The sequence below is a fragment of the Theropithecus gelada genome, chromosome 17, assembly GCF_003255815.1.
Source record: "Theropithecus gelada isolate Dixy chromosome 17, Tgel_1.0, whole genome shotgun sequence".
Taxonomy (NCBI): Eukaryota; Metazoa; Chordata; class Mammalia; order Primates; family Cercopithecidae; genus Theropithecus; species Theropithecus gelada.
The window spans coordinates 57,540,791-57,555,915 of NC_037685.1; the positions used below are offsets into that span (position 1 = coordinate 57,540,791).

The window sequence follows — 15,125 nt, forward strand, 5'->3', positions numbered from 1 at the left end:
TGACAGGGAGCGAGGCCGTGAAGCAGCGTTCGTACGGAACTTTGCAGCTGCAGGAGTTGTGCTGAGATGGGAATTTGCTTTCTGGGTGAGACGCTCGGTACTGGTGCTACCCTTGGGCGTTTGGAGGATCCAAATCCACAAGAACTCAGCCTCCACTTGCACCTGGGGCCGGGACAAGACCTCATGTGCTCAGTAGAAAGAAATACCTCCCTTTTGGAAGGAGTAAGATGTTGGAAAAATAATTAAACACTCTGGATATTTTCTCCTGTGGATCTTTCAGAGTTCGATCAGGTGCCACACACTCGGATGCTGAAAAGGATAGGCATACAGTCAATTGTGAAGAAAATTAAAGTCCGGTTAAAGCCGGAATACTTAATGGCGAGTTTGCTGTAGCATGTGACTCTGAGCCTGTTGCCAGCGTTCGGTAGGTAGAGGCGTAAAGATGTGCGTGCATACACACTGGGTGCAAGATACCGGCTCAGAGCCAAAAAAGGTGTGTAGATCTTTTAAAAAAACTTCTCCAGTAGGATTTTGGGACTGTCCTTTGTTGATGATTATCCAAATGTTTACAAGCACCGCGAAGTAACGTTCTCTCTCTGAGCTCCTCGAGCTGTAAGAGATGATTCTGTCGTGTCCATGGGTACGCAATGCACTAGAGAGCGTGTTGGAAGGAACCCAGTGGGGATTTGTAGTCTGCTTCCCTCTGCCTCATTCCAATGCAGAGTTAGTTGTTCAGTGGTACTTTCTTGCCCCACTGCCCTGCTACCCCAGTCCCGTTTTGCATTGACTACTGTCAGTATTTAGTATTGTCTATATAAATGGTATGAGGATTAGGTATTATACTGATAGAATTATTGGTGGATTGGTAATTGGTATAGGATTTGGAAGAGATAGAACTGGATGGTACCCCATTATTTAAAAATCATTTTTCATCTAACATCTGTTTATGTTTTTTCAGAAGTTGTAGTTAGATTATTTATTGAGAACAATTTTTAAAAATCTTCCCTTTCCTTTTTTTTTTTTTTTTTAAAAAAAGAAGTACACGGTGTTCAGACAGAGTCACTTTATAGTGTGATGGGAAAGGTCACATATAATGATCTGTGGTCCCCTTGCTAGTAAGTGCATGTCCCTAAACCAGGCTATTGTTCTCATTACTTCTAAATCTTTGCTTGGGTCCGTCGGCTTGAGGCCATCGGACACTATTAACTTTGGTCTGTATTCTCAGAATTGTATTTTTTTTAGTGAGAATTTACAGTTATTGTTTAGTTGTTGGAGAAATTACTGCTCTTACCCATCTTCCTCTTTCTTATGTGAGATAACTTGATAGTAGTCACTTTACTAAAAATAGTGTATGTGTTGGTTTTAGAATTATTGGATTGAATGGGTCTGAAATTGCTTTGACTCGAGTCTCAAGTTTGCAGATGATAAAACTTCTATTAGATTTGTTAAGTAGGATTTGTTTTTTCGGGGGTGGTGGTGGTGGTGGTCACAACCCATTGGAAATGCCTGTTAATCAATCTCTCTCTCTCTCTCTCACGAGATCTATTGATGTATACCCTTTATTCTTCCAGTTTCTTTTCTCAAAACCACATAAACCTGCTTGATTTATTTTTCCTTTTATAAGACCATTATTTTCTTTCTTGCTTTTCATATAACCTTAATGTCTGATATTAGTTTTAAAGTCTGATTAGTAAAATCATTTTGTGTTTTATAACTGGTTATACATGTTCAAGTCACCTTCACACATATAAAATTTAACTTCATAGACTTCTTAAAACACAACCTGATGTAAGTACCTTCACTTTTATCACACGCTTAACCCTTTATATTTTGTGTTCTCAGTGTATCTGACCTAGAGACTGTATCTCTCTAGAGATATTATAGTTCTGAATCTGTATCCAGAAGGATGTACACATCCCTGTTTTGCACACATCTGTAGTTCTGGTGGACATTACCAGGAAAGCCTACTCACTTATTTCCCTTTCAAAACTGTTGCCAGCTGGCTACCATATTGATGGCTCTACATGACTTTATATTATTATATACAATATATGCTATATCATATTCTATGATAATATTAAATATCATTAACAAGATATTATTAATATCAGACATATTCTTGCCTTCCTTTGTATTCTCCTGTACAGGCATTCTTTCCTGCTCTAGAATTATAAATTAACTGCAACTTCACAAGACCTGCGAAAAAGAAAGGAAAAATGGTGGCCTCCAGGGCAGAGTGTAGAGATAGAGGTGTGGAAAAGTCAAGCAGCTTCTCCAAGCTGACGCTGGGATTAGACATCAGCTTTCCATGTCCCCGACCAGGCTTTGGTTATTCTGAGGAAATTGGATCTAACAAGTGTTTGGTTACAGCTTCCTATAAAGGACAGTTATGTTCAGCTTTGTTGAAAATCCAATTGTGTGTTTCTCCTACATAATACCTAATGATGAGAGAGCTGTTCCGCTCTGCCTGCTGAAAGTTGTTGATTTTCTAGTTGAGTGGGACTTGTCTGAGGGGAGCTGACAGATTTTTAGCTCCTGATTCTAGGTCATTCATTTCTATGGATGCTATAATGGGTACATGCTTTTTTTGTCATGCCTCAGACACAAACCATTAATATTTCTGCTCTTTCTTATTTATGCAAGGTATAGAATAGTCCCAGTTTGACTCCCTATAGAATAGTCCCAGTTTGACTCCCTGTAGAATAGTCCTAGTTTGACTCCCTTACAGGGTGGACTGGGGCCAGATGTACCACCTGGCCGACCTCATGTATGGAAGCCAGGAGGCCATGTCTTGGACGTTTGTTTAATTCAGAAAAAGGCATCAAGGCATATATTGCCCGCCAGTTTTGTGCCAGATGTGCTCAGTTGGAAACCTTTGAAACTGGAAACATTCATGAGACAGAGTTCTGGCCAATGCGATGGTAGCTGAGGGCATCTGAGGAAGCTCCACTTCCCAGATTGAGCTGCCCAGTTCTCTGTTTCTCCTCGTGTGGAACACGGCTGTGGATCTAAAGGGGAGCAGCAACTGTGACACCGTGACACCATAATCCCGAAGTGCTGGGATTATAGGTGTGAGCCACCATGCCTGGCCTGAAGGTTATTTTAGACAATATTTTAAATAATTTTGTACATGAAACAGTTTGTGTACATTGAACCATCAGAAAGCAAAGGTGTCATGTCAGTGCTCAAAAAGGTTTGGATTTTGGAGCATTTCAAATTTTGGATTAGGGATATTTAACCTGTGTGTGTATATATACAGTACAGTACAGTATATATATATATATATAAAATATATATATAAAATAACATATATAAAACTTATAAATAGGAAACTAAATATGTGTGTGTATATCTATATATCTCTATATAAATTTTGGTAAGGAATAATATTGTGTAGAGGGAGATATTACCTTACCAAGAGCCAGAACATGTATAAAACTACTGTAAATTAATGTGATATTGGTTGGGAATTGACAAAGGTATTCATAAAACTAAATACATGCCAATATATTGAAGAGTGATATCTCAGTTAAATGGAGTGGATAATTGTGCTGGTACCATTCTTTGTGTGTGTGTGTGTGTGTGTGTGTGTGTGTGTGTTTTGTTATTGTCGTCGTTTTTTTGAGAAGAAGTTTTGCGCTGTCACCCAGGCTGGAGTGTAGTGGTGCGATCTTGGCTCACTGCAGCCTCCACCTCCCAGGTTCCAGCAATTCTCCTGCCCCAGCCTCCTGAGTAGCTGGGATTACAGGCATGCGCCACCATGCCCGGCTAATTTTTGTAGTTTTAGTAGAGACAGGGTTTCACCATGTTGGCTAGGCTGGTCACGAACTCCTGACCTCAGGTGATCCTCCCTCCTTGGCCTCCCAAATTACTAGGATTGCAGGTGTCAGCCACTGCGCCAGGCTGTGCTGGTACCAATTTTAAATAAGTGACTTTGTGTCAGGATGAAGTCAGAACTGAATTCTATCCTTTATCATAGATGAAAATAAATTCTGATTGCAGAAATTAAAGACTGATGTAAAAAAATCAGTAAAGACAGTCTTAGCCATTACATATATAATGAGGTTGGGGAAGAACTTCTTAATACTAATCTAAGGTGCTATAACTATTTTGGAACATGCCCAATGTCCAGTACCTCTTTGTATGTCAAAGATGCCGTTAAAAACTTGATATACAAATAAGTGATCTAGAAAACTACTAAATATAAACTACATAATATAAAATAGAGTTAACAGACGGTTCCAAGAGGCTTTGCAAAGGGACACTGGGAAAGATCAACAAACCAGTGGGAAAATGAGCCAAGTGTATGAGGAGATGATATGGCTCACAAATGTATGAAAATATATTCAACTTGATTAGCAGTCAAGGAAATGCAAATTAATGTGACAGTGATGTCTTACTTGACATAAGACTGAGTACTGTAAAAAAAAACTGTTAATATCTGTTGCTGGCAGGAATATGCATGCAAATAATACTCCAACACATTGCTGCTAGAAATGTGAAGTTTTAAAATCCTTTTAGCATGTTATCTACTATATATTAAAATTTATGCTCCTCTAGGAACAGAAACAAGACATTAGGTAGGAACTTAGGAAATCTGAATGCAGTGTGGACTGTAGTTTAATTTTTAACAACCACGTGACCCTTAGACTCATTAATTCCACTTCAGGACAATTGATCTCAAGTAATCAAACTCGTCAGTATTTATGGCCATATGAACATGGGTCTTCATTGAGACGTGTCTTATAGTATACAAAGCCTGGAAATAAAGTAAATGCTCATCATAGAAGAATGACTGAATAAATCATGGAATATTATATCACCATTAAAAAGGATGAATAAGAATTAGTACAATTGGCTTGCAAGGATTTTGCAATATTGTTGAGAAAGAAAAAAAATTCAGAAAATGGCGTAATGTCTCATACTTGTGGAACATTGGCAACCCTCTGTGTGTAAATCTGTGTGTTGAGACATCTATGTAAGATTGTATAAACTTGGAGAAAAGTCTGGAAACGTATATAGGTTATTATTAAAATAACCACATGTAAATCACTTACATATTTGTATTAGATGATGCATATATCCACATAAGCAGATTTTCTGGAAGCTAATGGTATTTACACTTCAGGATGTCTGCCCCAGGGCCCCAGAGGGGACCCTGCCAATTTCAACATGGCCAATTATTTTTGTATAATTTAATAGACTTGAGCCTTGCTTGGGGTAAGAACACAATGTCTTTTCACCCAAACTTCCCCCTCTCTCATCCTTCTTCTGTTAGGAGGCATGTTTTGGGGACCTGGGTAAGGGAAAGTTGAGTTGGAAATAACATTTTGTTGGGTTTAGAGATGTATTTACATGGTGTGCAGTCACTTTTGTGAACAGGTAAATTATTAGTTCTCCCAGCATAGAAATAAGGACCAGAAATATTCTTCCTGGCCACTTCTGCACCTGAGATTATTATATGGTGTAGCATTTCTAGAAGTATCAAAATATCAGTGTGGCATGTTATACTTGAAGTATGTGAGTCATATTGGAGAGACAGTGTTTGAAATGTGTGGAGCCAGAAGCTGGATTTTAAGTTTCACTTACGCAGGAAATTTCATAGCAATTCCTCTAAACTTGACAACGATCATAAAAATTTACCTGGCATAGGTTGATAAGTTGCGGAGCTGAAAGAAGCTTTACCAAAAGATCAATTAAAAATAATTGATCAATTATAGCTAGAGGAAAGAATGAATTCTCTGTTCTTTCTATACAAACTATTTACAAAATTTTCTAAGAAACTATCCACACAAAATTAAAAATATGGAGGGGGAAGTATTATAGACTATTAATATTAATATTATAGTATTTAGTACAAATAGTATGTTTTCTGGATAAAGTGATGTATTTTTCAGCCTTCATGAATTTGTAATATGTTGTGATTTTTTTCATTATAAGTAAACTTCTGTGCCCAATTTTGTTTTTGTAACACTGTATTTTTCTTAAAGCAAGATTCCCAAATTGTATACACGTTGTATACAAATTGCATCCAGTCCCCACAACATTTAATATTCTCCTTCTCTGATTTCTGGGTAAACTAATGAGTAAATGAAATGAAAAGATGACTAAACATTTTAGAATTACTTAGGAATGAATTATAGTACTTTGTGTTTTTAAATTAAATGGCTGTAAGTGAATATGCAAGAACCAAATGCAATAAGGCTATTACAGTTCTAAGGCTAAACATCGCTTCTCTGAGGATCCTTATTAGATCATTGATGAAGAACTGGAACTTCATCTGGCGCAGGCCCCCAGTGTTGTTTACTTTGCAGAAAACACTGCTATGCTGGCTGGCCAGTAGAGGGCACTGTGCTGTTGGTCTGAGTTGTACAGTGAGCGTTCCACCTGCAAGGCCAGTGGAGAGGTGGTTAAGATGATAAATATTTTATGTGACCAGCCTAGAGCTCGCAGTACAAGACAAGAAATTGCTTTCTCTCTCTGATGCTCTGCCTTTGTCTGTCCCCGTGGTCTGTCTCTAACACTCTCTCTCTCTTACACACACACACACACACACACACACACACACACAGAGAATGTTGAAATAAAGGATGGATTACAGATTGTACACTTTGGGTAGACATGAATAGAGAAAAGCTTGTTAGAGAAGATGACCCCTTGGACTGTTGGCTCAGAAGAGAAGGATGTGGTTTGATGAAAAGAAGAAGAAAGATGTTCTAGGAATTTTGCGGAGGATAAAAGGAAGCAAGAGAACTTAATAAGAGCAAATACTTTTTAGAATAAAGTGATTTCTGTTTAAAGGGGAAGAACTGGACTCTTCGATTTCCCTGTGGGGTGAGTTTTAGCGTAAAGACTCCTGTGCTGAAAGCCAGCCTGCTCATCTCAAAGGAATACATACAAATGTTGCACTCTGAGTGCTGTACTCATGTTTGTTTCTAGTTAGACTCTTATGGGGCAGATGACAGTTTTCCCTTCTTTTATCCATGATCTAGGTGTCAGTTGCCCCTGGCAAAAGGAAGTGATCGTGGGGAGTGATAGCAGATATGAGTAGTTACTAGTTCTTTTGTGGTGGAAGCAGTATAGAAACAAATTAGGTCTTTAGTCTGATTTCATGTTCTAAAAAAATCTCCTTATGTGTGACCAGTCCTAAACTTAGCTAAAAGAATGGGCTGTCCCTTGACAGTTATATCTGGATACTACTTTTTTGTATTAAAGTATTATTAAAATAGCACATGTAGTAGTTAAAAGTTCAAATAGTTTAGAAGTGCTTATCATGAAAATCAATAATCTCCTGCCCCTGTGTGCCATCCCAGTCCTGTTCCACCAAAGGCAACCACTTTGAACTCTTTGTGTTTTTAATTCTTTTGAAGGTTTCTACCTTATTTCAAAATTAAGTTTAGAAATGTGGTTTTCTCTACATTGTAAAATACAGTTTAGAAATGATCTCTCTGAACTCTCTTATAGATGCAGATTTCAGTTGTTTACTTCAGATCCAAGTAGTGAGGCAGTATATCCTGTTTGCCTCTTTTCTAGTATAACTTGCTTTTCCTGCCTTATTCTTCTCCTTAAACAATTTTTTGCATATTAATTTTTATCTTTTCCATCAGATCAATACACATTTATATTATAAAACCTCTCTATATATTTTAAAATAAATATCCCAGAATAATCTCTTGGTTTTACCCCTTCTCCTCCGCAGCCCACCATCTTCTTGCCAGATGAGGCTGCCCTGTCCATGTGTTGCTGTAAAGTGGTCATCTTAGAACTTTCTCACTGCTTTCTTGATATTTAGACACTGTTGGGGAGTGGGGTGGGGGGTTGTTTCTTGATTACTGTTTTGTATTGTTGAAGAACATCTTGCAGTAAGAGGCTTCCTAAAAAAGCTTATGTGAAAAGTAGATTTGAGTGTCTTGATAACTTGGCTGGGTATAGAAATCTAAAGTGTCACTTTAGTGGTCTGTGTTGCTATTAAGAGACTCAATTTCATCTTGATTGTTTTCTCTTTATAAATAGACTCTTTTTAATGTCTTTATGTTTTAGAAATAGTATTCTATAAAGAAAAATATTTAGTATTCTATAATGAAAAATTTTGGTGTGTGTCTCTTATTGTTTTGGGTACTTGGCGTACCCTTTCAATCAGAAACCTTTTTTCTTAGAGTTCTAGGAACCTTTTCTGTATAACTTGTTAATATTATCTTTCTCTGGTTTCTGTGGAACTCTTAATAGTTGGATATTGGCCTTGTATTTGTACTATTAAGTCTCTTTTATTTTGCATCTTGTTTTTTTTGGTTTTACTTTCTGGGAAATTTGCTTAGCTTTATTTTTCACTTCCTTTTTTTTTGCAATATTTTAGTTATGCTAGCATACTTCCAATTGCCAATAGCTATTTTATTCTGTTTCCTTTTTAGAAATACCATCTTATTCTTGTTTTATGTGAATGTGTTATCATCTTATGACTCTGAGGATATTAGCATTAGCATTACTCCAAACTCTAAAATATTCTTTTAAAGTTTGCTGTACAGTTTCCTCAGGTCTCCCCTTTCTTCTGTATTCATTTAAAAATCTCTTTTTCGTGGTGGAGGCTTTCTACACACATTTGATAATTTTCAAAGAGGAAGTGTAGCAGGATGATGGGGTGCTCTGTGAGTGCAGGCCAGATAGCAAGCCTCACTTCTCAGTGAGGGACTTTTAGATGTGAGTGTATGAGGTTTGTATGGGTGCCCTGGGAATACTCCTTGCTGTGGGTGTAGCAGCCTGGCTGTGTAAGATTTCGGTGTAACCAGAAGAAGGGGGCTTGTGAGAGAGGAACCATGTTTCTTTTATGAAGCCTTTTGCTTTGAACTCTTTATAGTTTATCTTGTGCGGTTCCTCCATGCTCCTAGCCCTGATTTCCTGTGTGAGCTCCTCTGTGTAGGGACTTCAAATACCTGCCTTTGCTTTCTATGCTTGCCGCAGACCCTTTGCCATCATTGGTGTCTCATGAGTCTCCTGAGCTCTGCAGGCTGAAGCTGTTCCCCTCCTGTCCACAGGCTCCCCTGTCTCCAACGCACTGGGCTTGTGTCTGCCTCTGCCCTACCTAATATATGATCGTGATAGTTAAGTTTCTGTGTCAACTCGACAGGGCTGTGGGGTGCCCAGGCATCCGGTTGAACATTATTCTGAGTGTCTGCGAGGGCATTTCTGGATGAGGTTAGCATCTGCATCAGTAGAGTGAGGAAAGCAGGTGGCCTCCCTAGTGCGGGCGGCCCCATCAAACAGTGGAAGTCCTGACCAGAGCAACCCTCTGCCGAGTAAGTGGGAGCTCCTCCTGCCCGACACCCTTCAAACTGACACATTAGCTTTTCCCGCCTTCAGAGCTACTGAAACAATGGTTCTTCCTGAGTTTCCAACCCGCCGGCCTTTGGACTGGAACCATACCACTGGTCCTCTTGCCCATTCCCACTGCTGGTGTTGGGGTTTGCCAGACTCCGTAGTTGTGTGAACCAATCCCTTATCATAAATCTACATGTCTCCTGGTGGCTCTGTTTCTCTGACATGATGACACTCTTATGAAACTGAATTATTATTTTAAAAATGGATTGACGTATCTTCTGAGAACCCATTTGTGAAGGTAGAGCCCGTTCTTCCTGCCTCGCAGGCCAGGGCCCTTCCTTAGGCGGCCGCCCCTCTTGTGGGCGGGCTTCTCTCTCACTGCAGCTCATACTCGGAAGGCGTCTTGGAGGCACGTTCAACTTGTCTGGCAAAAGCAGAAAGAAATCTGCTTTAGAAAAAAGACAACCCCACATCTTAGCTAATGATTCCATTCCTAGTTGTGTGTGTGTGTGTGTTTTAAACTGACTGCATGTTTTTACATTCTTTTCTAGTGTGGTAGGGGTGTCCCTGTAGGCAGAAGTGGTAAATGTGTTTTCATTTTATAATTGTCAGTCTGATCTAAAAGCTAGGCAGCCTTTAGATCGGGTCTTTACTGCTGTTAGAATCCTGCACATACAGACTGACTTACTCATGTCTCTATGTGAGATTTCAGTTAGACACCTTCATGGATGGGTCCACTTTATGAAAGTGTGAGCTGTACACTTTGGTTTTGTGCACTTTGCAATAGATGCATGATAGTCATAAAAATGTCAGTTAGAATAAAGTTTGACAATGATGTGAGCAATCCAGAAAGATAGAATAATATATCTCACCCCAGATTTTTAACTCTACAACATGAAGGCCTGATAGATATGGCTTTCTACCCAGACCTAAATGAAACAGTTGTACTTTCCATACTGGAGGTCTCTGTGTACCAGCCATCTCAGCTCCGGATGTTCTCCCAGCTTCACCACTTCAGTTTAGCTTTCCATCCAGATCATGTTTGATGTTTTAGTTCCTGAACCCTGTCTCCTTGGGAATTGTCCTTTCTGACAAGGTACGTCCTCCCTGAGAACCAGTGCCCCCTTGACTGAGGACAGAGACGCTTGGGACCTGAACAGGATGGGTTTAGGCCCTTTGCATTTGGATAACTCCATCTGAGTGGCTGCTCCACCTTACTTGGTTTGTGGCATGCCAACACTGAGGACAGCCTTAAACCTTTCCTCGTAGTAGGGATTATTTCCCTTTGGAAAGAATATGCTGAATTCTGAATGAGAGGCCAGATGTGGTATAATTAAATGCAATTTGTTTTAGTGTTAGAGTTTGACACACTGAGCTGTTGTGTTTCTTTTGGGGCAGTGGCTGCATGGAGCCTGAATTGTGATGATTCCTGTACTTGTTGAGGCCAGGTATTTTTTATAACAAATAGTTGTTGTTTCTTTTAATTGAAAATTGAGAAGAATCTCATTTAGAATGATCCTTCCCTTGCAGTGCAAAATTAAATAAATCTCACAACTCATTTTTCTTTTATATACCATAAAGTTCACATTTTTTCTTTCTGTTTTTTTTTGTTTTGTTTTGTTTTTTTGAGACAGAGTCTCACTATCTCACCCAGGCTGGAGTGCAGTGGAGCAGTCTCGGCTCACTGCAACCTCCGCCTTCTGGGTTCAAGCGATTCTCCTGCCTCAGCCTTCCAGGTAGCTGGGATTACAGGTGCCTGCCACCACGCTTGGCTAATCTATGTATTTTTAATAGAGACAGGGTTTCACTATGTTGGTCAGGCTGGCCTCGAACTCCTGACCTCAAGCAATCCACCCGCCTCGCTCTCCCAAAGTGCTGGGATTACAGGCATGAGTCACTGTGCCTGGCCACAATTTTTTTTTTTTTTTCCTATAAAGCACCTGGGCATGCTGACTTTGGCAGCACATAGACTACAACTGGAATGATACAGAGAAGACTAGGATGGTCCCTGTGCAAGGATGACACACAAATTCATGAAGTGTTCCATATTTTTAAAGTTAAAAAACATCACTTGGGTAAAACTTGCTTTTCAATAATGTACATTTCATGATATTAGCCATAAATATCTGACGTCTTGCATTTGGAATTGGTTATCTAAGAGTTCTCACTAGAAGATCTGCCTGGCAGCATGCTCAGTGGTCAAAATGTTATCTTCTTCTCAGCTCACGTTTCCATGCAAGTGTCGAGATAAAGTGTTTCATGTCCATAGTTATTTATTGAATAATGCATTCAGTAATAGAACAGATTTGGAAATCTGATAGGAGCAGGGCAGTCACACTATTTAATAGGAATTATAGGTAGACTCTAATTTATGAACTTACCTTCAAAGGTGTATTGTAAGTTGATTGGTCAGCGGTCAACTTCCATTTCACTTGTTGGATGTGTTTGTCACACATAGTCTGAAGGAGCCTATGTGAGCCACAATAAAGGATTATATAGAATTATAGCACTAATACCTCTCCTGGTCCAATTACTGCATTCTGGGAACAGGCTATAAGATAAAGACGTGTCTGATACCCATTTTTCCTGCCGTAGACTAAGAATCAGGAACATGTTGAAAATAGAAATGGCAGTGCTTTAAAACGAACTGATTGACCTTTTTTTTTTTTTTTTAACTGGTGAGATTTCACTAGGTTAGCATTAATAAAATGAAGTGGCCGGGCACGGTGGCTCACGCCTGTAATCCCAGCACTTTGGGAGGCCGAGACGGGTGGATCACGAGGTTAGGAGATCGAGACCATCCTGGCTAACACGGTGAAACCCCTTCTCTACTAAAAATACAAAAAACTAGCCGGGTGAGGTGGCGGGCGCCTGTAGTCCCAGCTACTTGGGAGGCTGAGGCAGGAGAATGGCGAGAACCCGGGAGGCGGAGCTTGCAGTGAGCCGAGATCGCGCCACCACACTCCAGCCTGGGCGACAGAGCAAGACTCTGTCTCAAAAAAAAAAAAAAAAAAAAAAAATGAAGTGAAAATTTCTTGTAAGGTGCTCCTATGTTACCATTGACAGGCTCTGTTTATTTGTGGGAATTCTTGTATTCAAGGTTATTTCCAGAACACAGTTTGGGAGGGATGGTTGGCAAAGCCTAAGGAATTGATGCCAGATGTGGAGGGCCGTGGGCTTTGCCATCCATTGGAATGTCCTCTGGGGTGGCTCCCAGGTGTGCGGTGATGTCCATCAAGAAGAGCGTCAGAGGGCCACTGAGGACGGCCTTTGCATTTGGTGGTGTTGCTCTTGTTCTTTCTCTTGATGGGTTGAATGCACTGCTAAGGAATCAGTGAATTGAACTGCTTAATGTTTAGTGTTATCATCTTGTCCTCAACTTCCAGTCATCTAGAACTCCTTGCTGAGTGACTGTTTGGGAGGAGGAAGGTGAATGATACCATATTGGGAGCCTGCTAGGATGGAAGGCTTCCAGAACATGGTCATGGAATGCTGGCCCTGTTCACAAAGTCAGCCTCTGGTGGGAAGGCTTAAAGACTCCTTTATTCTTTCGGTAAATACTGAACGCTTACTGTATGTTGGGAAGATGTAAGAAATGTGTTTTCCATGGAATGCAAGAGAATAAGGCAATTGTTTTTGGCTGTCTTTACACCTTAACTTGGATTTACTGTTTTAATTTTGGTGATGAGTGTTAAGCTTTAGCTGACTTTCTGTGTTTCTGGAGGCTTGCTTGAAAGGGAAGTTACACTTTGAGCAGCTACTGAACTTTGCCTCTTTTAGATCGGTCTCTGGAGAACAGCTGTCAACCTCAATTTTTCTCGTAGCTGGAAAATCAGACTCTGGCATTGTCTGTGGATTCTTGCTTTCTGCCGCATTCTGGAGGTCAGACTCCTAGGGTGCCTTGTGATTTGTGAGGATCAGGTAGACCCAGACCCATATTTTGCCAGACCCTATTTTCTAATGAAATGTTTCCCATATGCACCTAATTCTGAGTTATGGAGAGGAGCATGTCCAACATACGTGTAACAAGAGCCATCCCGTGAGTCGGGCTCCTCAGAAGAGGGTTTGCGGGTGGATATTATTATCAGGTTTTGTCCTCTCCTGGGAAACCTCCGGATCTTCCCATCTCCAGAAAGGAAAAAGGCCAGTGTGTCAACATGAGTGACAAGGCCAATGTGCTGGCCCTTTGTCACATCCATTTCAGTTCTCTCCATACTTCTCCACCTCCGTTTGCCCAAATTGGGCTCTTTACTGTCCCTCCTACAAGGGGAGCAACGGGACCTCTCCCACCTTGGCGTTTCTGCACTTGCTGTCCCCTCCCTCTGCAGAGCTCTTCCCCTGTGTGTCCAGGATACTTGCTCCTGCTCCTTCCCCTCCTTTAGGGCCTAGTTCACAGGTCACCTTCTCAGTGAAACTTTCCCTCGCCACTCTGTTGAAAATAATCCCTTGCTCCCAGCCCCAGCCATTGTACCCTTCTGTATCCTCCTTCCCCGATGTGTTTTCCTCTGCAGTATTCATCACCATCTATGCTGGCATGTGTTCTATTTATTTTTTAAAAAAATCTCTTTTCTCCTCTAGAGTGCAATTTCCTTGAGGGTGTGCGTTTTTGACCACCTGGTTCCCTTCAGTATCTCCAAGGCCTGGCACACTGCCCTAGTGCATAATTAGGACTGAGGAAGTATCTATTGCACATGATGGATGGATGGATGGATGGATGGATGGATGGATAGATGAATTTTTCGTAAAACCCTGCCATCTTCATGTCACCCTGTTTCAGGAAACACACTGGTCTCATGTTTAGAGGGAGTCTGAGTGAATAATAGGGAGATGTTCCTGTTTGCTCCTGGCCACTTACCTCCAGCACCCAAGCTCTGAGGTCTTGGGTTTCCATGCAGCTAGAGCCCCTCCTTGCTGTGACTAGCCAGGAGGGCAGCGATGCTGACACATGCATTTCATCCCACGAGTGGGAATGCCTTTAGGGGAGGGGTGGCTTATTTACTTGGGTGAATAAACTATCCTGTTGGGAAGTTCTGTCATTCACCCATTTACTCCTGGAGATGTTTTCCCCTGGCAGAGTGAATGGTCAGACATCTCCCATCTTATTACATTTTTAAAAATTGCTACATAATACTTGTATTGACACATATTTTAAAAGTACATGGGATAATTTGGTACATTCATATAATGTGTAAAGATCAAATCAAGTTGATTGGGATATCCAGTGCCTTAAATATTTATTTCTATGCTAGGAACATTTTAATTATTCTCTTCTAGATACACTGAAGTGTACAACAGATTATTGTAAACTGTAGTCACCCTGCTGATCTTTCAAATACCAGCTCTTATTTTCTCTACCTGACTGTGTGTTTGTACCCATTAATCAACCTCTCCTCATCTCTTCCTCCGTGCTACCCCTCCTGGCCTCTGGTCACCACCAGTGTGCCCTCTCTCTTCATGATATCCACTTTTCTAGCTCTCACGTATGAGTGAGAACATGTGATATTTGTCTTTTTATGCCTGGCTTATTTCACTTAACATAATGACCTCTGGTTCCATTTATGTTGCTGCGAATGACAGGATCTCATTCTTTTTTTGTGGCTGAATAGTACTCCATTGTGTATATATGCCAGATTTTCTTCATTCATTCATCTATTGATGGCCACTTAGGTTGATTCTGTATTTTGGCTATTGTAAATATTCTGAATAGTGCTGCAATAGATATGACACTGCAGATATCTCTTTCATATATTGATTTTCTTTCTTTTGGATCTATAGCCAGCAGTGAAATTGCTGGATTATATGGCAGTCCCTAC

The 15,125-nt window shown here is 40.4% G+C and overlaps 1 protein-coding gene and 1 non-coding gene across 3 annotated transcripts in view; both read left to right on the top strand.

Annotated features, from left to right (window-relative positions):
* The window catches only part of ATP8A2 (ATPase phospholipid transporting 8A2), a 649,217-nt gene that overhangs the window by 136,876 nt on the left and 497,216 nt on the right, over positions 1 to 15,125 (top strand). The gene's annotated exons all lie outside the window — the stretch shown is intronic.
* On the top strand, positions 11,259 to 11,365 carry LOC112611228. Its single transcript, XR_003116596.1, has one exon. It is a non-coding gene; the product is annotated as a U6 spliceosomal RNA (small nuclear RNA).